The sequence below is a fragment of the Geotrypetes seraphini genome, chromosome 4 (assembly GCF_902459505.1).
Source record: "Geotrypetes seraphini chromosome 4, aGeoSer1.1, whole genome shotgun sequence".
NCBI lineage: Eukaryota > Metazoa > Chordata > Amphibia > Gymnophiona > Dermophiidae > Geotrypetes > Geotrypetes seraphini.
Window position 1 is genome coordinate 176,872,750 of NC_047087.1, and position 23,382 is coordinate 176,896,131.

General features: G+C 46.9%; 1 protein-coding gene across 13 annotated transcripts in view; it reads left to right on the forward strand.

The window, feature by feature from the left end:
• Positions 1-23,382, forward strand: part of CNOT1 (CCR4-NOT transcription complex subunit 1) — a 1,050,915-nt gene that overhangs the window by 682,085 nt on the left and 345,448 nt on the right. The window lies entirely within an intron of this gene.

Consider the following 23,382-nt stretch of genomic DNA (forward strand, 5'->3'; position numbering starts at 1 on the left):
TCTTCTGAAAGTAAGCCTGCAGAAGCAACTTTGATCTGCTCAGCCTTTTTTGTTGTTCATGTATTTTTAAATGGGATTTTGTGTTCTGTTCAGCTCCAGTGACTGCCTAGCCTTCATGAGAGGAGTAGACTTTGGTCTGCAACTGACAGATGGATCCTGCAGAGACCTGCTCAGCCAACCTGTCTGAACTGTGGAGCTCGGAGATTTCTCCTGCTGTTTGCTCACTCCTTGAATTTATCCAAGAGTGCTATGCAGGCTTTATGGGCATCAATTGTGTTTCTTTGGAGTGCATACAGTGTTGGATGCATCCCCCCCACTTCCGCTCTTCGCAGCATTTGGAGGTCCCATGAGTTGAGGCTCCATTCAGCTCTGGCCCGACTGGCAGCTGAAGAGGTCCTTTCCTATTCCAGCTATCCTGAGAGGAGCTGTAGCAGGCTGCAAAACATCTTCCCAGCATCTGGTCTGTGAGCAGGGCTGTCACTGCCCACAGGGCAGTTTGAGGGGGGTCTGAAGTTGTGGTTTTTAAGGTTATATTTTGTTGTAGCCTTGTTCCCCACACCAAAACTCCTAAAATTGCTGGGGGGAGGGGTTAGGTCCTCTGAATTTATAGCCTCTTTTTTTTTTTTCAGCGGAAAAGCCTGGCAGTGGCCATCTTGGATCTTTCCTGATTTGAATTCTAAGTTCTCAAACTTCTTCAAAAAGCCTTGTTTTTGATTCTGACCACCAGGGATGGCATCCTCATGCTCCAATGACATAAATTCATGTGACGTTTGTGACGGACGGGCACCTGAAGAGCATCCTTGCTCTTCATGTTCCACCGCTCATGCTGGGTAAGCAGCCTCTGTCCACTTTATTAATGCTGCCAAATGATGAGATAAATAGGGAATGATTTTATCTTCTTGGGGTCCAGTACTGCATCGCCAGTTCCTAGTAAAAGTTCTGATGGCCCCAAAATGAAAAGAAAAACGCTTTAGCCTGCCTCTTAAAGGCAGACTGAAGTCTACTCTGTGCCCTTCATGCCTGACTTTGTGAATTTGCTCTGGCAAGTCTGTCGGCGGCGCTAATGCACCTTTTGGGTCAGCTAGAGAGCGACCATCTGTGTAGTCTCCCCATGTTTTGGCATCTGCTTATCCATGGAGGCCTGTTTCCCCCGGACACTGACGGCTGGTCAGACGGGGTCCCTGAGGATGATTATCTGGATTCTCTTCCTCTTTCACTGAGTGAAGCTTTGGCCAAAGACAATGTGACACTGGATGAAGAGGATCAGGATCTGAGTGCTGCTGCGGACCAGGGCAAGGTTCCCTCTGTGTGCAGGTTCTTCAAGTCTGCTGCACTGACAGATCTTCTCATTGAGTGTTTGAAGGAGCTCAAAATTGATCCTCCTCAGCCTGCTTCCCATTGTTCTCTACTAAGCAGTATATGCTCTCCCTACTGTTTTTCCATGGCATTCAAATTTGAAAGTCTCTTGATTTCTGATTATTGGGAGAACCCCAAGGGCTCCCTTAAGGTAGCAAAAGCAATATCCAAGCTATATCTTATGGACCAGGCTGTGCCTAAAATGGACTCTGGTGGCTCTGTTGACCAAGCATACATCCCTTCCCAGTGAGGGGGGTGTAGTGCTTAAAGATCAACAGGGTTGCAGACTGGACATGTTGCTCAAAAGGCATGTGTATAAAGGCGAGCTGGTTGATATAGTGTATCTAGGTTTCCAGATGACTTTTGACAGAGTTCCTTATGAGATGCTCCTGAGAAAATTAAAGAGTCGTGGGGTAGGAGGCAATGTTCAATTGTGGATTTAGAACTGGTTATCGGACAGAAAACAGGATAGGATTGAGTTGCCATTTTCTCAGTGGAGGAGGGTAAATAGTGGTGTGCCATAGGGATCTGTGCTAGAACCGGTACTTTTCAACTTATTTAAAAATAATCTAGAAATTGGAACAATGAGTGAGGTAATTATATTTGGAGATGATACTAAGCATGCAGATTGTGAAAAACCGCAGGAAAACCTAGGAAAATAGAAGACTGGGTGTCTAAATGGCAGATGAAATTCAATGTGGACAAATGCAAAGTGATGCAAATCATAGTTATCGGATGCTAGGGGACCACTTTGGGGGTCAGCACTCAAGAAAAGGATCTGGGTATCATTGTAGACAATACGTTGAAGCCTTCTGCACAGTTTACAGCGGCAGCCAAGAAAGCAAGCAGGATGCTAGGAATATTAGAAAAGGGATGGTTAACAATATTAATAATGCAATTTTAAACTACCCTATGTCCACTAAGTCTGTATGTTATGTCTATACTGTAAATGCTGTAATCTAAACTTCCTTTGTCTATTTTGTAAATGCTGTAATCCAACCCCCCCCCCCTTTTGGGAGGACGGGCTAGCTCAATGGTGCGACCTCACCTTGAGTATTGCATTCAGTTCTGGTCTCCTTATCTCAAAAAGGATATAGCGGCACTAGAAAAAGTTCAAAGAAAAGCAACCAAGATGATAGAGGATGGAACTCCTCTCGAATGAGGAAAGACTAAAAAAGTTAGGGCTCAGAAGCTTGGAAAGGAGACATCTGAGGGGGAGATATGATTGAAATCTACAAAATCCTGAGTGGTGTAGAACGGGTACAAGTGGATCGATATATATATATTTTTTTATTCTTTTCTTTTCTTTTTTTTTAAGTGAATCAAGATTTACAAAGACTAAGAGACATTCGATGAAGTTACAGAGTAATACTTTTAAAACCACTAGAAGGAAATATTTTTTTACTCAGAATAGTTAAGCTCTGGAACACATTGCCAGAGGATATGGTAAGAGCAGTTAATGTAGCTGGTTTTAAAAAAGGATTGGATAAATTCCTTGAGGAACATAAGAATTTGCCACTGCTGGGTCAGACCAGTGGTCCATCGTGCCCAGCAGTCCACTCTCACAGTGGCCCCCAGGTCAAAGACAAGTGCCCTGAGGACCAGCCCTACCTGCTTGCGCAGAAACTTGTCTAACTTTGTCTTAAATCCCTGGAGGGTGTTTTCCCCTATAACAGCCTCCGGAAGAGCGTTCCAGTTTTCCACCACTCTCTGGCAGAAGAACTTCCTTATGTTTGTACGGAATCTATCCCCTTTTAACTTTAGAGAGTGCCTTCTCGTTCTCCCTACCTTGGAGAGGGTGAACAACCTGTCTTTATCTACTAAGTCTTTTCCCTTCAGTATTTTGAATGTTTCAATCATGTCCCCTCAATTTCCCCTTTTCAAGGGAGAAGAGGCCCAGTTTCTCCAATACCTCACTGTACGGCAGCTACTCCAGCCACTTTACCATTTTAGTCGCTCTGGACCCTTTCGAGTAGTACTGTGTCCTTCTTCATGTACAGCGACGCAGTATTATCCCAGGATAAGCAGGCAGGTATTGACTTGCTTGAAGGAAAACTCGAAGTTTCGAGTCGCCTGCACCACGCATGCGCGAGTGCCTTCCCGCCCAATGCAGGGCGCGTTTCCTCAGTTCTTACTTTTCCGCGGAGCCGAGAAGTCCGTCTTCGACTCTCTGCGTGAAGTTTTCTTCACTTGTGCCTTCTAAGTCCGCGGTTTTGGGTTTATTTTCTCATAATCGCTGATTTTCGTCGTGTTTTGTTATTTTTAAAAAAATAAATAAATAAAATTTCTAACATCCGTTCGACCGGGCAATCCACGTGGCCGCAGCCCCGCAGCTTCGATCTTGCGGCGGAGCTTATCCGGCCTATGTCCCGGCCTGCTACCGGTTTTAAAAAGTGTTCCAAGTGCCAGCGCGTGATTTCACTGACGGACCCTTATCGACGCTGTCTTCGGTGTCTCGGGCCTCAACACCTCCCGAAATCGTGCCGGCCTTGCTCAGCACTTACTGCCCATGCTTTCAAGCGTCATTGCATCTTGTGGGAGCAGCTATACAGCATGGAGTCTTCGATGGAGCGTTCGGCATCGAAGGGTGCTTCACCTTCGGCCTCTCCCGAGGCTCTCCAGGCTTCCACATCTTCTGCTCCGAGCCTCATCAAACCTGCTTCGTTTGTACCGTCTCCGTCTTCGACGCAGGCTGCGGTGCCTTCCTCTGTCTCCTCAGGTCAGATAGCGCAGCAGCCTATACCCCCGGTAATGCTTAAGGTGCCCAAGGCTTCTAAGTCCAAGCACTCTCACACTACCTCGAGGGAGCACGAAGCCCGTGCAGGTGGTCCTCATTGGAGACACGGATCCATCCTTGCCGGCTTCGTTCCAGACATTACTTGAGAAGCAATTCATTCAGCTCTTTACCACAATGGGGCCGAAGCTTCTCTCTCAAATCCAGCCTGGGCACGCGGAGGTCTCCTGTGATGTCGAGTCGTCTCCTGTGCCTCAGCTGTACGCACACTCTACAGGGAGCAGAGTCTCTGCGAGTGTCTGGTCTGGCATTGATGCATGCATCGCAAGGAGCAGAGTCTTTGCCCATGCCTCCATTGAACCGATTCACTCGATGCAAGGAGTAGAGTCTTTGCGAGTGCCTCGAGGTGTTTCCAGCCATCCACCTCTGTTTCGATCCACCGCTTCTAGCCCCATACACTCTCTGGGGGCCTCTGCGAAGACACACTCGCCTCGTCTGTCAAGGCCTGCTTCCAGGCATAGCTCGCACTATCAATCGAGGCATTCGTCCAGACATGCCTCGCCTCATCGGAAGCAGCCTTTTCTTCAGTATTCACCACCGGCTACTTCACCTCCTCCTGTGCCGGAGCTCGAGGACATGATGGAATCTTTTTCCCCACCTAGATCCCCGTCCTCATTGGATCAAGAAGCCTCGACGTCCTCGAGCCCATCTCGAGGCCCTGCTTTGGCTGACCAGCTGTCGTTCTCTTCCTTTCTCTGTCAGATGGCAGTTGATTTGGACATCCAACTGGACACTGGGTTCAAATTCTCAAAGAAATATGTCGAGACCATGCATCTCCCTCAACCTCCTGCTGAATCCCTCAAGCTTCCTCTTCATAAGCTTCTGGATCAAACCTTTGTCCGCTGTCTGGAGACTCCCTATTCCATCCCCGCTGTTCCGGGCAAATTGGATGCCAGATACCGCACGGTTCATCATAAGGGATTTGACAGTGCCCAGCTATCCCATCAATCCCTTTTGGTGGAGTCTTCATTGAAGCGGTCTCACCCCTCCCAGATATATGCCACTGTTCCACCTGGCAGGGAGGGCAAGACGATGGACAGGTTTGGAATGCGAATTTACCAGAACTCTATGATGACATCCACAGTTCTCAACTACAATTTTAATTTTTTCACATATTTTGAGTTTTTCCTATCCGTCCTTGCCAAGTTCATGGCCTATTTGATCCTCGAGCCCATTTTGAGTTCCAAGAAGTCCTGGCCTCGTTGTCCCAACTCCGCTTGCAGCTGATGCAGTCCTCATACGATGCCTTTGAGTTGTCTGCTCGGGCTACTGCTTGCTCGCTGGCCATGCGACGGCTTGCATGGCTCCGGACCATTGACATGGACCCCAATCTGCAGGACAGGCTGGCTAATGTCCCGTATGCTGGTATTGACCTCTTCGACGAGTCCATCAAGGCGGCGACCAAGAAGCTGTCGGACCATGAGAAGTCCTTCCAATTGATTCTCCGTCCGAAGCCCAAGCCAGCTCCCCCTCGTCTTTCACGCCCGCCTTTGATCTACCAGCGGCGTTTACCACCTTAACAGGCTCCTGCCATCCGTCAGCCTGTTAAGAGACAGCATCCGCAGAAACAGCAGCAAAAGCCTCAGCCATCTGCTGGCCCCAAGGCTCCTCAGCTTTTTTAACTGTCTCTTGGAGAGCATAACATCAGTCATTCTGCCCTTCCCCATTTTTCCCCCTATCGGAGGTCGTCTCCATCATTTTTACCATCGATGGATGACTATGATACTCTCTTTAGTTCCATCAAGTTCCTCCGGAACATCCTCCAAGAGAGTATCCTTCCTCCTCTGCCCAGACCGCCCTTCTTTAGGAAGCTCAGGCTTTGCTCCAGCTCCGGGTTGTCGAGCCGGTTCCTTTGGCTCAACAGAACAAGGGTTTCTACTCCCGGTACTTCCTTGTTCCGAAGAAGACGGGCGATCTGCATCCTATTTTGGATCTCAGGGTGCTTAACAAATATCTGGTCAAAAAAAAGTTTTGCATGCTGACCCTGGCATCTCTGTATCCCCCTCCTTGAGCAGAACGACTGGTTATGCTCTCTGGATCTCAAGGAGGCCTACACTCACATTCCCATCCATCCGGCCTCCCGTCAATACCTCAGATTTCGGGTGGGACATCTTCATCTTCAATACCGAGTGCTCCCATTCGGCCTGGCATCGTCACCCAGAGTCTTCACCAAGTGTCTGGTTGTGGTGGCTGCAGCACTCAGGAACCATGGTCTTCAGGTGTTTCCCTACCTGGACGACTGGCTCATCAAGGATTCCACGTCTCAGGGAGTTGTCCTGGCGACTCAGCGCACATCTGGTTCCTACAGAGTCTGGGGTTCGAGATCAACTTTCCAAAATCCCATCTGCTGCCCTCCCAGACTTCCTTTCATCGGAGCTGTTCTGGATACTGTACAACTCAGAGCGTTCCTACCTCAACAACATCTGGAAGCTCTTCTCCATATTTGTCATTCAGTGTCCTCTCGCCCGTCCGTCTCGGCGAGACTCATGATGGTTCTTCTGGGCCACAAGGCCTCTACAGTACAGGTGACTCCTTTTGCCAGACTTCACCTCAGAATTCCTCAGTGGATCCTGGCATCTCAATGGACACAGATTTCCGACCCTCTGACTCGACACATCCAGGTCACTCCTGCTCTGACACAGTCTTTTCGCTGGTGGATGAGCTCTTCCAATCTATCCAGAGGCTTACTTTTTCACACGCCTCCTCCATCAGAAGGTTCTCACGACCGACTCTTCGACTTACGCTTGGGGGGACTCACCTGGATGGTCTCCGCACTCAAGGCTATTGGACCAGTGCAGATCGCCAGTGCCACATCAATCTCCTGGAACTCAGGGCGATTTTTAATGCTCTCAATGCTTTTCAACATCTGCTTCATGACCGTGTAGTCCTCATTCGCACGGACAACCAAGTGGCCATGTATTAAGTCAACAAACAGGAAGGCATGGGATCGGCCTCCCTCTGTCAGGAAGCTCTGAAAGTTTGGGATTGGGCAATTCGCCACAACACCTTCCTCAAAGCTGTCTACATTCAGGGAGCGGACAATGCCTTAGCGGACAACTTGAGTCGTCTTCTGCAGCCTCACGAATGGACTCTCCATTCCACGCTCCTTCATCACATTTTCTCTCTGTGTGGAACGCCTCAGATAGACCTCATTGCAGCCCCCCACAACTTTAAGCTGCCTCAGTTCTTCTCCAGGATCTATACTCCTCATCGCCTCGAGGCGGATGCTTTTCTGCTGGACTGGACGAATCGCTTTCTGTATGCGTTTTCTCCGTTTCCTCTCATTCAAAAGACTCTGGTCAAGCTGAAGTCAGACCATGATTCTGATTGCTCCTCGGTGGCCCAGGCAACCTTGGTACTCCCTTCTACTTCAACTCAGCAGCAGGGAACCCTTCCTGCTTTCAGTGTTTCCATCGCTGCTTACACAGCATCAGGGATCTCTGCTTCATCCCAGTCTGCAGTCTCTCCACCTGACAGCTTGGTTCCTCTCAACATAACTCCTCTCCAGTTTTCGCAAGCTGTGAGGGATGTTAAAAGCTTCACGGAAGCCTGCTACTAGACAATGCTATCACCAAAAATGGACTAGATTTTCTACTTGGTGTTTTTCTCATCATCAAGAGCCTCAACATTCCTCCTTATCTTTTGCACCTTTCTCATTCTGGCCTCAAGTCTACATCAATACGAGTCCATCTGAGTGCAATTGCTGCTTTCCATCAGCCTCTTTAGGGGAAACCTCTCTCGGCTCATCCTGTGGTTTCCAGATTCATGAAAGGACTTTTCCATGTCAATCCTCCTCTCAAACCGCATCCAGTGGTTTGGGACCTCAATATTATTCTTTCTCAGCTTATGAAACCTCCATTTGAACCTATTGACAAGGCTCATCTGAAGTATCTCACTTGGAAAGTTGTGTTTCTCATTGGCCTCACTTCTGCTCGTCGAGTTAGTGAGCTTCAAGCATTGGTTGCGGATCCACCTTTTACAGTGTTCCATCATGACAAGGTGGTCCTTCACACTCATCCAAAATTCCTTCCTAAAGTAGTCTCGGAATTTCATCTCAATCAATCCATTGTTCTTCCAGTGTTTTTTCCAAAGCCTCATTCTCATCCTGGAGAATCAGCTCTGCATACTCTGGACTGAAAACGTGCTTTGGCTTTCTATCTGGAACGCAATAAACCGCACAGAACTACTCCTCAATTTTTCATCTCCTTTGATCCAAACAAGTTGGGACGTCCTATCTCTAAGCGTACCATCTCCAACTGGATGGCGGCTTGTATTTCTTTCTGCTATACCCAGGCTGGATTACCCCTTCACAGTAAAGTCACAGCCCATAAGGTCAGAGCAATGGCAGCTTCTGTGGCTTTCCTCAGATCTACACCTATGAGGACATTTGTAAGGCTGCCACTTGGTCCTCGGTTTTTACCTTTACTTCTCATTATTGTCTGGATACTTTCTCCAGACGGGATAGACAGTTTGGCCAAACAGTATTGCAAAATTTATTCTCCTAAGTTGCCAACTCTCCCACCATCCCACTTTGGTTAGCTTGGAGGTCACCCACTAGTTAGAATACCTCCCTGCTTGTCCTGGGATAAAGCACAGTTACTTACCATAACAGTTGTTATCCAGGAACAGCAAGCAGCTATTCTCACATCCCACCCACCTCCCCTGGGTTGACTTCTCTGCTAGCTATCTTAACTGAGGAGACGCACCCTGCGTTGGGAAGGCACTCACGCATGCGCGTTGCGAGCGACTCGAAACTTTGAGTTTTCCTTCAAGCAAGTCTGCTTGTGAGGAGTCCGCATCGGGGCTCCATTGGATCACGTCACCCACTAGAGAGAATAGCTGCCTGCTGTCCCTGGATAACAACTGTTACGGTAAGTAACTGTGCTTTCCAGGTGAGGGCATACCATGGCCCAGTACAGCGGCATGATAACCTTCTCCGATCTGTTCGGGATCCCCTTATTGATCATTCTTAGCATTCTGTTAATCCTTTTTGACGACGACGCACATTGCGTGGACGGCTTCATCGACTTTTCGATCAGTACTCCCAAGTCTCTTTAATGGGCGGTCTCTTCAAGTACCGCCCTGGACATCCTGTATTCATGAATAAGATTTTTGTTACCGACATGCATCACCTTACACTTATCCATGTTGAACCTCATCTGCCATGTTGTAGCCCATTTCTCGAGCGTGTTTGTCACGTTGCAGATGTTCACAATCCTCCTGTGTCTTCACTACTCTGAATAACTTCATATCGTCCGCAAATTTAATCACGTCATTCATCGTACCAATTTCCAGATTGTTTATAAATATATTGAAGAGCACGGGTCCATGCACTGAACCCTGCTGCACTCCACTGGTGACGCTTTTCCAGTCTGAGTTTTGTCTATTTACTCTCACTCTCTGTTTCCTATCCGCCAGCCAATTTTTAATCCACGTGCGTATTTCACCCTCGATTCCATGGCTCGCAATTTTTCAAAGTAGTTGTTCATGCGGAACCTTGTCGAAACCCTTCTGAAAATCCAGATATGCAATGTTGACCGGGTCACCCTTGTCTGTCCGTCTGTTTACTACCTTGAAGTGCAGCAAGTTTGTCAAGCAAGATGTTTCTCTGCTGAAGCCGTGCTGGCTGGTCCTCATCAGATTGTGTCCGTCAAGGTGCTGAATGATGCGGTCCTTTATCAGCGCCTCTACCATCTTTTCCGGTACTGAGGTCAGACTCACCGGTATGCAGTTTCCCGGATCACCCCTCGCACCTTTCTTGAAGATCGGTGTAACATTCACCACCTTCCAGTCTTCCGGAACCCTTCCCGATTTTGATTATTAGATTGGCTATCAGTTGAAGCAGTTCAGCTATAGTCTTATCCTTTTCAGTTCCTTGATTACCCTCGGATGGATGCCATCCGGTCCTATGGATTTTATTATTTTTAAGCCTATCAATCTGCTAGCATACCTCTTCTAGACTGATCGTTAACCCTGTCAGTTTCCCGTCTTCATTTCCCACGTATAGCCCGTCATCTTCTGGTATGTTGCATATATCCTCTTCGGTAAACACAGATGCAAAAAATGTATTCAGTTTGTCGACAATGGCTTTGTCCTCCTTTAGCACTCTCTTCATTCCTCGGTCATCCAACGGCCCCAGTGCTTCCTTTGCGGGTTGTTTCCCCTTAATATATCGAAAGAACGGCTTGGAAGTTTTTCGCCTCCTTGGCTATTTTTTCCTCGTAGTCTCTTTTGGCCCCTCTTATTGCTTTGATGCTTTTTGTGCTATTTCCAGTTTTTTCGTTGTTGACCTTTTCATATTCCTTAAACTAAGTCTTCTTGTCCCTAATCGCTTATTTCACCACTACAGTGAGCCACGCTGGTTCCTTGTACTTTTTCCTCTTGGATCCCTTGTTGATACACGGTATATATAGATTTTGCGCCTCAGTGACCTTGTCCTTAAAAGGGACCATGCTTGCTCTATCGTCTTTACAGTGTTTATCCTCTTCTTGATCTTCTTCCCCACCATGGGTCTCATCCCTTTGTAATTCCCGTTTCGGAAGTTCAGCGCCATGGACGTCATTCTGGATCAATGTTTCATCCCTGTGTCCAGGTCGAAGCGGATCATATTATGATCACATGTTCTCAGCATCCCCTCTACTTCTACACCTTGCACTGGTCCTCGTAGTCCATTTAGAATTAAGTCTAAAACTGCATTTCCTCTTGTATTTTCCTTGACAAGTTGTTCCAGGAAGCAATTGCCTATAGCAGGGGTAGGCAATTCCGGTCCTCAAGAGCCAGAGCCAGGTCAGGTTTTCAGGATATCCACAATAAATATGCAAGAGATAGATTTGCATCTCAAGGAAGCAGTGCATGCAAATCCATCTCATACATATTCATTGTGGATATCCTGAAAACCTGACCTGGCTCTGGCTCTCGAGGACTGGAATTGCCTACCCCTGTCCTATAGCATCCAGGAACTTGGTCTCACTACCGCAGCCGGAGTTGCCTAAGTTCCAGTCTATCCCTGGATAATTGAAGTCGCTCATAATAACCTTGTTGCCTCCTTTGCAGTTGCGTTTAATCTCATCCATCATTTCTCCATCAATTTCTTCAGACTGGGTGTCTGTAGCAGATGCCGATCTTCGTTTCTGTCCATTTGTTCCCAGAATTTTGGCCCATAGAGACTATACCTTATTGTTTGATTCCGGCATGTTCTCTCCGGTAGACTCAATTCCCTCTTTGACGTATAGGGCAATGCCCCCACCTTTTTGAGCCACTCTGTCTCTGCGGTATAGCTTGTATCTCGGTAGCACAGTGTCCCAGACGTTTGCCTCGTTCTACCATGTTTCCGTGATGCCGATGATGTCAAGTTCTAATTCACCCATCTTATTCCTTAGGTTCCTTGCGTTTGTGTACATACACTTGAGTTTGCGGCCTGTCACTTACATTTCCTTCCATCTTGTGTCCCTTTCGATCCATCAGGATTTCTGTCTTGCCTATGATCCAGTGAGTCTTCCCTGCTATCTTCCTGCACGGTATCCTCTGGGTATACCAGTTCCCGAACCATCGACTCTAGGTTGACTGTCTGCTTTCCCCTTCTTCCTAGTTTAAAAACTTCTCAATTTTTCAAGTTCATAGTCTGCTGTTGAGACAAACATGGGATAGTAGCATGGGATGCTGCTACTATTTGGGTTTCTGCCCAGCGTGTGACTTGGATTGGCCTCCGCGAAGACGGGATTCTGGGCTAGATGGACAATTGGTCTGACCCAGTAAGGCTATTCTTATGTTCTTGTCTCTGACAGTGAGGGCTGCTGTGGCATTCTCCTTTGTGGCTCAAGTGTTCCTCTCTAAATTTTATGACCCAGGGAGTGTGCCATCTAATCCTCCATCCCAGCTGTTGCTGGTGGGAGTGGACTATGTGGCTGATGCCTTGTATGATCTGAGGGTAGTGGACAAGGTTTCAACTTATTGTGTGTCTGCTCACAGAATCTTGTGAATTAGAAATTGAGATGGGGGATGAACATACAAAGCCACGCTCAGCAGAATTCCTTGCAGGAGCAACATGCTGTTTGGCCGTGGTGGGATAACCTCATGGCTAGCGCAAGAACCACCATCCAAAGTCTCTACTGGACAGCAGGCTCAGGACTTCTAAAGGGCAGACCCATGGGCCCTTTTGAGGCTCACGCCGTTCATGCCTTTTTCTGCTTTCGATCCTCATCCCAGAGATTCTTTGAATCCATGGCAGAGATTCTCTGGGAATAGAACATGCCAGGTGGGGCAGTCCAAAAATTTGCAATTACGCCAAGCCTCCTGCCTCACTGTGCAAGATTAGAGGCAGACTGCAGGACTTCCTGGAAGCATGGGAGGCTGTCACAACTTGCCAGTGAGCTCTGGAAGTCATCATGGACATCTACATGTTGGAGTTTGCTTGTCCCCCCTCTGCCTGTTTAATGAACTTGCAGGCAGACCAGAAAGAGAAGCCAAGGTCCAGACTCTTCGAAGGTTGCTGGATATTCAATCCATCAAGCAAGTTCCAGATGCAGATAATGGGCTCCACCAGATACTCCATATAATTTGTTGTGGCCAAGAAAGGCTCAGAGGATTGGAGATCCATTCTGGACCTCAAGTACGACAATGCGGCTCTGAATGCCTTATTTTCATATGGAGACTCTCTGGTCGGTCATTGCTTCAGTGCGACCAGGGGTGTTCCTGGTGGCTCTGGTCTTGACGGATGCTTATCTCCAAATCCCAATATTTCCAAATCACTGGTGCTTCCTGTGGTTTCATGTCCTGGAACAGCATTTTCACTTTAAGGCCCGCTCATTTGGCCTTGCTACAGTCCCCCGAACCTTTACCACTGTCGGAACACACCATAAGTGACCTTTTCTCCTTTTCAGCCAACAGACACAAGAGAAGCTCACATTCGAACTTCGTTTCCCCCCCAGTTAGAGGTTGTAAACTGAAAAAACACCATGAACACCTTCTCTCATATTATGGGGTAAAGACCTAGAACAATTGCTCTCGCCCGCTACTTATGAGTTCCTGAAGTATCTAGACAACTGACCCGTACATCTTTTGCCTCAATAATGGTTTTCTTGACCTATTAATCTCTTTCTTCCACCTCTCTTAAGCTCAACCAATTTGTACCTTTGTTTAATCTTTTGTAAACCGCATAGAACTTCACGGTACTGCGGTATATAAACTGTTGTTGTTATTATTATGGTTGTAGTGGTAGCTCACCTCCACAAACTCAGTTGGCTGCTCCATCCCTATCTGGACAACCAGCTCATAAGAGTTCCCTTGCAGGAGGAAGGAGGGAGAGCGGTTCAGTCCATCTTGACAACCAGCTCATAAGAGTTCCTTCACAGGGGGAAGCAGAGAGAGCAGTTCAGTCTATCTTGGTGACACTTCTGGGATGGATCGTCAACTTAAGGAAGAGCCAGCCACAGTCCATCTAGTTCCTGGAGAATCTGGATGTCCAATTCAACATGGAGAAAGGTAGAGTGTTTGTTCCAGAAGCACACAGACTGAAACTAGGGAACCAAATTTCAGCTCTTGGCACAGTTGGCTTCTTTGGCCTGGAATTATCTTCAGGTCCTGATGGTAGCCACAATAGAAGTGGTTCCGTGGGCAAGAATGCATATGCGCTCCCTGCAGCGCTCCCTCTCGCTGATCTCTGCGGAGGGACCCTCTGCATTTTCAGCTGCCCTGGACAATAGAGGCCTGCTGCAGCATGGCCTAGTGGCTTCGTCCTCAGACCCTGTCCTCAGGGTTGCCTCTGCAGATAGTCTCCTGGACCATGCTGATGATGGCTGCCAGCCTCCATTGCAAGGATCGCCCTGTGCAGGGGCAATGGTCCCCATCGCAGCGCCGATGGTCTTTCAACAGGCTGGCACTCCAAGCCATCTGGTTGGCACTGATTCAATTTCAGCCCTGGCTATCAAACAAGATGGTGTGTTCCGACAGTGCAACAGCAGTGGCTTACGTCAACAGGCAAGGAGGCACCAGGAGTGTTGGCCTCCAAAAGAGGCAAAATGTCTCTTCCATTGGGCAGAGTCTCATCTTCTGACCATTACTGTGGCTCACATTGCCAAGTGCAAAGGGTGCAGGCATACTTTCTCAGCAGGCAGCTCTGGACCTGGGAGAGTGGTCCCTCTCACCTCAAGCATTTCAGAGCATTGTAGAACATTGAGGCAGTCCTGCGTTCAACCTCATGGTAACTGTGAGCAACAAGAAAGCAGTGTGATTCTTCAGCCACAGATACGAGCACAGAAGCACCGGGATCAAATGCTCTGGTTCAATGTTGGCCAGTTGACAAACAAATTCCTGTATATGTTTTCTCCCAGGCACATGGTAAGAAGAGTGAAAAGAGTGGCCTCCCGCAGTGACTCATTCGCCTGGCTGAAGTTGGACACTATGAGCTGCAGTGCACGCCTAAGTCTGGGCATTTGCACACCGGTGTTACATAGCTCTTTGGCGGAGAGCCTTGCTCTTGTGTACTGGCACTGTGGATTGTGTTTCAGCTCCTCTGCCTTGATTCATGTAGGGCAGGGGTGTCAAAGTCCCTTCTCAAGGCTGTAATCCAGTCGGGTTTTCAGGATTTCCCCAATGAATATGCACGAGATCTATTAGCATACAATGAAAGCAGCGCATGCAAATAGATCTCATGCATATTCATTGGGGAAATCCTGAAAACCCGACTGGATTGCGGCCCTCGAGGAGTGACTTTGACACCCCTGATGTAGGGGATGGTGCCGCTCCTTCCTTCCCTAGGTGGATTTAGTTGTATGGTTGTCTGGTTGTATGAGGGGTATGAGTGCTTGAGTACATGGTGAGTGTTTGTTGTGACTTGAGGTTGGTTGTCTGTGGTTTGGTTGCGTCTGGCTGGGGGTTCCATATTATCTAAAATGTCAATTGTGATGGGTATCTACCCAAAGGTACCTTGTTTTATTGTTGACCTTTCTCTAGTTCTGTCCCTTGACTGTTGTATTGTTCTATTTGCTTCCCTTTTGGTTGTATGTTCTCTTTTGCAATTGCTAATAAATATTAAAAAAGAAGAAAATGGCCAGCCATCAAGGATAGGTTATCCTAGTGGCCCCAGCATGAACCCGGCGTGCATGGTACATGGACCTAGTGCGTCTTCAGATTGGTCACACTCTAAGATTTCAGCCATTCTAGGACTCCTCACGCAAGGTCTGATGTCCTGCAGAATCTGGTGTGCTTTGGTCTTGCGTCATAGTTCTTTCACTCTCAGCTTTGAACTGGAAGGGCTACTTGGATCCAGTTGTGTACATTCTCTTGAGAGCCTAGAAGCCTGCCACTTTTGTGGCATATGCCAAAGCATGGGATATCTTTCATCGTTGGTGCAGCAGTGAGCAGCTGGTCCCTGCCATGGCTTCAGTGTCAAAAATAGAAAAAGAGGCTAATAACTCAACCTTATTTAAAGTGTTGAGTGACTAAAGAGCATGTATCAACAATGAAAAAAGTCACTCTATATGCCCTAACAGCAAGCAATATTGACGAGATGTCCTTTACTGTAATTGGAACTTATGCTTAGAGACATGAAGGTGAATATACCGCCTCACCACCCAATCATTGCATTGTTCAATACAGTGTCAAAATGATGGTATTAATTACTATTGGATTTGTAAATGCCACTGGCTATGGCTTTATCATCTTATGTTAATAACTTGGAGAGGTAGAACTTAGCTTTAGGAATTCACTGGTTCCGACATACCACGTTTCGGTATTGCTTCAGGGAACCAATGTACCACTAGTACTCCCCTCAAAATATGGGTAATGGCGTCTCATGTAATACCAAAAGATCGATACTGACTGCTAAGGCTTACTCCCTCTTGCAAATCCAACGGCTTCAGTGTCAGCTGTTCTCTCCTTTCTTCAAGAAGGTGTGGATATGGGGCTGGCGGTTTCCTCACTGAAAGTTCAAGTGGCTGGAATTTCCTGTTTTAGATCCCAGGGTATAGGGAAAGGGAATGAAGGTACCAAGCCTCGAGGCAAAGCAAAACCAACAAAGAGAGGCACTAGAGATGTCAAATCCAACCTATGGTCACAAATCCTTTATTTACAGTTTGTATCAAAGTTTTATAGCAAGTCTTAAAACGAGCAAAGACATCTCCAGTGCCTCTCTTTGTTGGTTTAGATCCCAGGGTGCCAGATATTCTCTGTCTTTGCACCCAGATGATGTCAGGTAGCCTTAGTGCACCCGGTTTGCTAGTCCTGTCCTTCCTGGAATCTGAATATCTGGTTTGAAGGGCTCTCTAGGTCTCCATTTGGGCCCTTTCAGGATGCCATTCTCATAGACTTGACTATCAAGATTGTGTTTCTGGTTGTCATCACTTCTGCGAGTTGGGACTAAAGAGGACTGTGAAGATTTACAAAGGGACATGAACAAACTAGAAGAGTGGGCGACGAGATGGCAGATGAAGTTTAATGTAGAGAAATGTAAAGTCTTGCATGTAGGAAATGGAAATCAGAAGTACAGTGATACGATGAGAGGGCTAGTAATGGGTGAAAATACCCAAGAAAAGGACTTGGGGGTAATAGTTGACAACACAATGAAGCCGTCGGCACAGTGTGCAGCGGCCTCTAAGAAGGCAAATAGAATGCTAGGTATTATAAAGAAAGGTATTACAACCAGAATGAAAGAGGTCATCCTGCCGTTATATCGGATGATGGTGCACCTGCATCTGGAGTACTGCGTCCATTATTGTTCGCTGTACCTTAAGAAGGATATGGCGATACTTGAGAGGGTTCAGAAAAGAGCGAAGCGATTGATAAAAGGTATGGAAAACCTTTCATATGTTGAAAGATTAGAGAAACGGGGGGCTCTTTTCCCTGGAAAAGCGGAGGCTTAGAGGGGTCATGATAGAGACTTTCAAGATCATGAAGGGCATAGAGAAAGTGGAGAGGGACAGGTTCTTCAAGCTTTCGAAAACTACAAGAACGAGAGGGCATTTGGAAAAATTAAGAGGGGACAGATTCAGAACCAATGCTAGGAAGTTCTTCTTCACACAAAGGGTGGTGGACACCTGGAATGCACTTCCAGAGGGTGTGATAGGACAGTGTACGGTATCAGGGTTCAAGAAAGGGATTAGATGATTTCCTGAAGGAAAAAGGGATAGAAGGGTATAGATAGAGGATTACTATACAGGTCCTGGACCTGATGGGCCGCTGCGTGAGTGGACTGCTGAGCATGATGGACCTCTATTCTGACCCAGCAGAGGCATTGCTTCTGTTCTCATGTCTCTGAATTGCAAGACTTGTCATGCAGGAACCTTTACCTATGTATCACAAGGATGTGGTCTCTTGGAGCACCGTTCTGTCTTTTTTGCCAAAGGTAGTTTCAGTATTTCACATCAACCAGAAAGTTCGAATTCTGGTTTTCCAGCCCTCAGGATCTAAGAAGGACGGCAGTCTTGAAAGTACTGGATGTCCTGAGGGCTATATTGTGTTACTTGGCAGTTGCAAATTACTTTCATCTCTCTGACCATATTTTTGTGTTGACAAATCTGACTAAGAAGGGAAGGCCGGCTTCCAAGGCTACCATTTCGAGATGGATCAGGTTGGCTATTTCGTCCTGCTAAATTGTCAGCGATAGGCAGCCTCCTTTTGCTCTTCAAGCGCATTTGACGAGAGGGATTGCCTCTTCCTGGATTGAGGCCAGGACAATTCCTCTTGATGAAATTTGGTTGTCCCTTTTCACTATCATCAAATTTTATAGGTTGACCGTAGCAGCCTAAGAGGGACTTCTCTTTTGGAGCTTCGGTTAAGAGAACATGCTTATCTTGCCCACCTGGGGTTTCTGGGACTGATTAGGTATGTCCCTTGGTTCAGCATACCATCCCTATTACACTGGAAAAAAGAAATTAGGTTCTTACCTTGATAATATCTTTTCCAGTTGATAGGGATAGTATACTGAACCCCCTGCCCATCATTGTTGATTCACCTTCTGAGACCTCCTGCAGCATGAAGGCTACATCTCTGTCCTTTCTGCTAGTTATTATAAATTGGAAAACATTGTATATTGAATGTATATATAGTTGGAGTTCCATAGTTTGTTCTGGCTTTTTGCTAATAAAGATTATTTACTTTCCTCTCCATGGCATATTTATGAGATTTGTGTTTAAATTTCTTGAGCAGATCAGTGTCATCTTGAAAGGGGGGGGGGGGGGTTCCGTTCACCTTCTCCTGTTCTCCTGTCACCGGCTTTGAAAATAACTGACCGGGGGCAGTAGAGAGCAGGGAGAAGGAGGACGTACTGAAAACAGTAATCAGTGCCTCCTGCAATGGATTCGTGGGAGCGGATGCAAGACCCTTGATTCAGCATACCATTCCTATCTACTGGAAAAGATATTATCAAGGTAAGAACCTAATCTCTTTATATGTAAAGTGCTTTGAATGTATAACCACAAAAAAATGGTATACAAATCCCATTTCTTTTCCTCCCCCCCAAAAAAAAAAAAACCAAGCAAACCATGCACCAACTGCACATTGCTGTGCAAATATTACCTTCTCCACAATTCCCAGATATACTTCCTCAGCAGACAGCAGATTTAAAATCTCTGTTTCCTCTGCAGTAACACTGCATCTGCATATGTGGCTCTCATTAGCTTTAAGTGATGGTACTAACCTTGTAGTCTGAGATCTTAAGAGACTAGTACCACATACGTAGAATCAGCATAATTGAATGAGCAGATACAGAATGCTTATTTTCTCAGTGGTAGTCAATTTTAGATGCTGTGGTGATTTTGGAAACAGCTTTAATGGATTAGAAAATGATACTGAATTGTCCTATTTCACATAATCCAAAACTCAAAATAGGTTTGCAAAGCCTATGAAACAGTCTTCTCATGACAAGAAAGGATCATTATCACAGATTGTGAATTATCCCATGACAAGCAGGCAGCATATTTTCACATATGGGTGACGTCATCCACGGAGCCCCGATGCGGACAGCTGAAAAAGCATTTTTGCTTGAAGAAGTTTAGAAAGTTCACGACTGACCGCACAGTGCCTGTGCGAGTGCCTTCCTGCCCAATGTAGGGCACATCTCCTCAGTTCTCGTTTTTCCACGGAGCTGTGAAGTCATAAGAACATAAGAAGTTGCCTCCGCTGAGGCAGACCAGAGGTCCATCCTGCTCAGCGGTCCGCTCCCGCGGTGGCCCATCAAGCCCATTGCCTGAGCAGTGGTATATATCTATCTATACCCTTCAATCCCTTTTTCTTCTAGGAATCTATCCAAACCTTCTTTGAAACCATTTAATGTGTTCCTGTCTACCACAGCCTCTGGAAGCGCGTTCCATGTATCCACCACCCTCTGAGTGAAGAAGAACTTCCTAGCGTTTGTTCTAAACCTGTCCCCTTTCAGTTTCTCCGAGTGCCCCCTTGTACTTGTGGTGCCCCTTAATTTGAAAAATCTGTCCCTGTCTACTTTTTCTATGCCTTTCAGGATCTTGAAGGTTTCTATCATGTCTCCTCTAAGTCTCCGCTTTTCCAGGGAGAAAAGTCCTAGCTGCTTTAATCTGTCAGTATATGGGAGATTTTCCATTCCCTTTATCAGTTTAGTCGCTCTTCTCTGTACTCCCTCTAGTACCGCCATGTCCTTCTTGAGGTGCGGCGACCAGTACTGGACACAGTACTCCAGATGCGGCCGCACCATTGCATGATACAGCGGCATGATGACTTCCCTCGTCCTGGTCGTGATACCCTTCTTAATGATACCCAACATTCTGTTAGCTTTCCTTGAGGCCATGGCGCACTGCGCCGATGCCTTCAGTGTTGCGTCTACCATCACTCCCAGGTCTCTCTCCAGGTTACTGACCCCTAGTGGTGTTCCCCCCATTTTGTAAGTGAACATCGGGTTCTTTTTCCCCACGTGCATGACCTTGCATTTCCCTATGTTGAAGCTCATTTGCCATTTTTTGGCCCACTTTTCCAGCTGTGTTAGATCCTTTTGGAGATCTTCGCAGTCTTCCCTCGTTTGAGCCCTGCTGTATAGTTTGGTGTCATCTGCAAATTTTATGACCTCACACTTGGTTCCCGCTTCTAGGTCGTTTATGTAGATATTGAACAGGAGTGGTCCCAGCACCGACCCCTGTGGAACTCCGCTCGTGACCCCTTTCCAGTCCGAGTAGTGGCCCTTTACGCCAACCCTCTGTTTCCTGTTTGCCAGCCAGTTTTTGATCCATCGGTGGACCTCCCCTTGCACCCCGTGGTTCCATATCTTTTTGAGCAGTCTCTCGTGTGGTACCTTGTCGAAGGCTTTTTGGAAGTCGAGGTAAATGATATCTATAGATTCCCCTTTATCCACCTGGCAGTTCACCCCCTCAAAGAAGTACAATAAGTTTGTGAGGCAAGACCTACCCTTGCAGAAGCCATGCTGACTCGGTTTTAGCTGCACATTGTTTTCGATATATTCACAGATGCTGTCCTTAATCAGTGCCTCCATCATCTTTCCCGGGACTGAGGTCAGGCTCACCGGCCTGTAGTTTCCTGGGTCGCCCCTTGAGCCCTTCTTGAAGATGGGCGTGACATTTGCTATTTTCCAGTCCTCCGGGATCTCTCCGGTTTTTAGGGATAGGTTGCATATTTGTTGGAGTGGCTCCGCTATTTCGTTTTTTAGTTCCTTGAGTACCCTTGGGTGAATGCCGTCCGGACCTGGCGATTTGTCGCTTTTTAGTCTGTCTATCTGCTTGAGTACATCCTCTTGGCTTACCTTTAAATTGACCAGCTTATCATTTTGGTCTCCTATTACGATTTCCTCGGGTTCCGGAATGTTGGTTGTATTCTCCCTCGTGAAGACTGACGTGAAGAACTCTTAACTTGTCAGCTATCTCTTTCTCTTCTTTTACTACTCCCTTTCTATCTCCATCATCCAATGGTCCCACCTCTTCTCTTGCCGGTTGCTTCCCCTTGACGTATCTGAAGAAAGACTTGAAGTTTGTTGCTTCCTCTGCCAGTCTCTCTTCGTATTCCCTTTTTGCTTTTCTAACCAGTCGGTGACACTCCTGGTGTTCTTTGTGCACTTTTTGGTTCTCCTCTGATTGGTCTTTTTTCCATTTTCTGAATGATGCTTTTTTGTCGCTTATCGCCTTCTTCACTGCATTTGTTATCCACACTGGGTTTTTTGTTCTATTTTTTTTGCACCCTTTCCTGAACTTGGGGATGTACAGGTTTTGAGCTTCGTGCACAGACCCCTTGAGTAAGGTCCAGGCTTTTTCTATGGATTCCATCTTTCCTATGTTGCCTTTGAGTTTCTTTCTCACCATTTCCCTCATGGCATCATAATTTCCTTTTTTGAAGTTGAGTGCCTTCGTTGTGGTTCTTTTCCCCTTTGATGATCCAATTTCTAGCCTGCACTGGATAGTGTTGTGATCGCTGTTACCTAGCGGGGCTAATACCGCCACCTCCTTTGCTTGCCCCCCTAGTCCGTTGAAGATTAGGTCAAGAGTGGCATCGCCCCGTGTTGGTTCCGTGACCAGTTGCTCCATGAAACAGTCCCTCGTGACCTCTAGGAATTTGGTCTCCCTTGCGCAGTTTGAGTGTCCAATACTCCAGTCTATCACAGGATAGTTGAAGTCCCCCATCACCACCACATTTCCGCTTCTGCATACCTGCCTCAGTTCAGCCTCCATGTACTGGTCGATTTCTTCCGGTTATCCAGGTGGGCAGTAGTACAGACCCAATTTAATGTCTGCCCCAGTTCCTCCCTGTAGCTTAACCCATAGTGATTCCAAGCCATCCGCCCGTACTGTTGTTTCCATCCTGGCTGAGGGTATGGAGTCTTTTATGTACAGTGCTATTCCTCCACCCTTTTTATGTGTCCTGTCTCTCCTGTATAGTTTGTACCCTGGTATGGCCACATCCCACTGATTGTCCTCAGTCCACCACGTTTCTGTAATTCCAATTATGTCCAGGTCCTTTTTGCTGGCAATGATTTCTAGTTCACCCATTTTGGCTCTTAGGCTCCTAGCATTTGTGTATAGGCAGTTTAAGACCCAGGTTTTTGCCCTCTCTTTTGGTTTTCTTCGTGTTTTGGGTCTCCTGCAGTCCTCCTCGTGGTTCGCCAGCCCCCGAGCTTCATCTCGGTCATCCTCCTCCTGTTGTGTGTCTGTGACGTCCTCAGTCTTCTCTGTTGGTTTTCCTCGTGGTTTGGTGCTCCTGCCGATCTCCTCATGGGCTGCCAGTCCCTGAATCTCTTTCCGCTCATCCTCCTCCTGTGGTGTGTCTGTTTCGTCCTCAGTCTGCTTCCCCATTTTTGGCTCCGACTGTTTCCTCCTTTTTCCGCTTTTTAGCTTCATTTGTTCCTTAGGCCCCTGCATTGCATCCTTGGTTTTATTTACAAAAAATGTCCACTCAGTCTCGAGCTCTCTATCGCCTGTTCCCTGTTCAGTATCTTTGTTTGATACTCTGGTCCGATGTGTCGATGTCAGATCGACTGTCGGCTTTCCCCTTGTCCTCAGTTTAAAGCTATGTCTATGCTGGTCATACTTAGAACTTTCTGCATTGTTTTTCTATGACTTTTCGCTGTGGAATTCTTTCTCTTTGGGATCTTATTCATCTTTCTTTATTTAGTATAAATTAGAAGATATTTTAATTTATTTTTTTTCTTTATTTTATTTTTGGCCGTTTTTGACGGCAGGGCCTTGTCCTCCGCCTCAGTCTTTGGGCTTTGATTTGGCTGAGGTGGTGTTTCCATCCATGTCCTGCCCATTAACCGACTTCCAAGAAGTGTAGCAGGTGTCAGCATACAATTTCATTAACAGACCCACACAAGTGGTGCATCCAGTGCTTGGGGCCAGACCACCATGTCGAGTCTTGTTTGCGCTGTGCCACACTACAAAAGTGGTCCATCAAAAACTGTCTTCTACAACAAAAGCAAATCTTTGGTACTATGTATGCTGCTTTGGTACCTCTGACACCGGCTAATCCTTCGACATCCAAGGCATCAACATCGCCAGTTGGTATCGCTGTCCCAGTCAGGTAAACCAGAAGAAGCCACCAGCTTCCCAGTCAGGGTCAGTCAGGGTCTGAGGCCGTAAAGGTACAGAGTCAAGTCGTACCAACCGAGCAAAGACCTCTGATGCGGCTGGCTTTTCAGTCTACAGGTTCATCTTCCTTAGTGTCTCCCTCACTGGAGCGAGCCATGGCACCAGTGATACTGGCATCAACTCCTCAGGAATCGATGCAGGCCTTTAAAGAGAAGCTCAATGCTCTCTTTCAGGTACAGT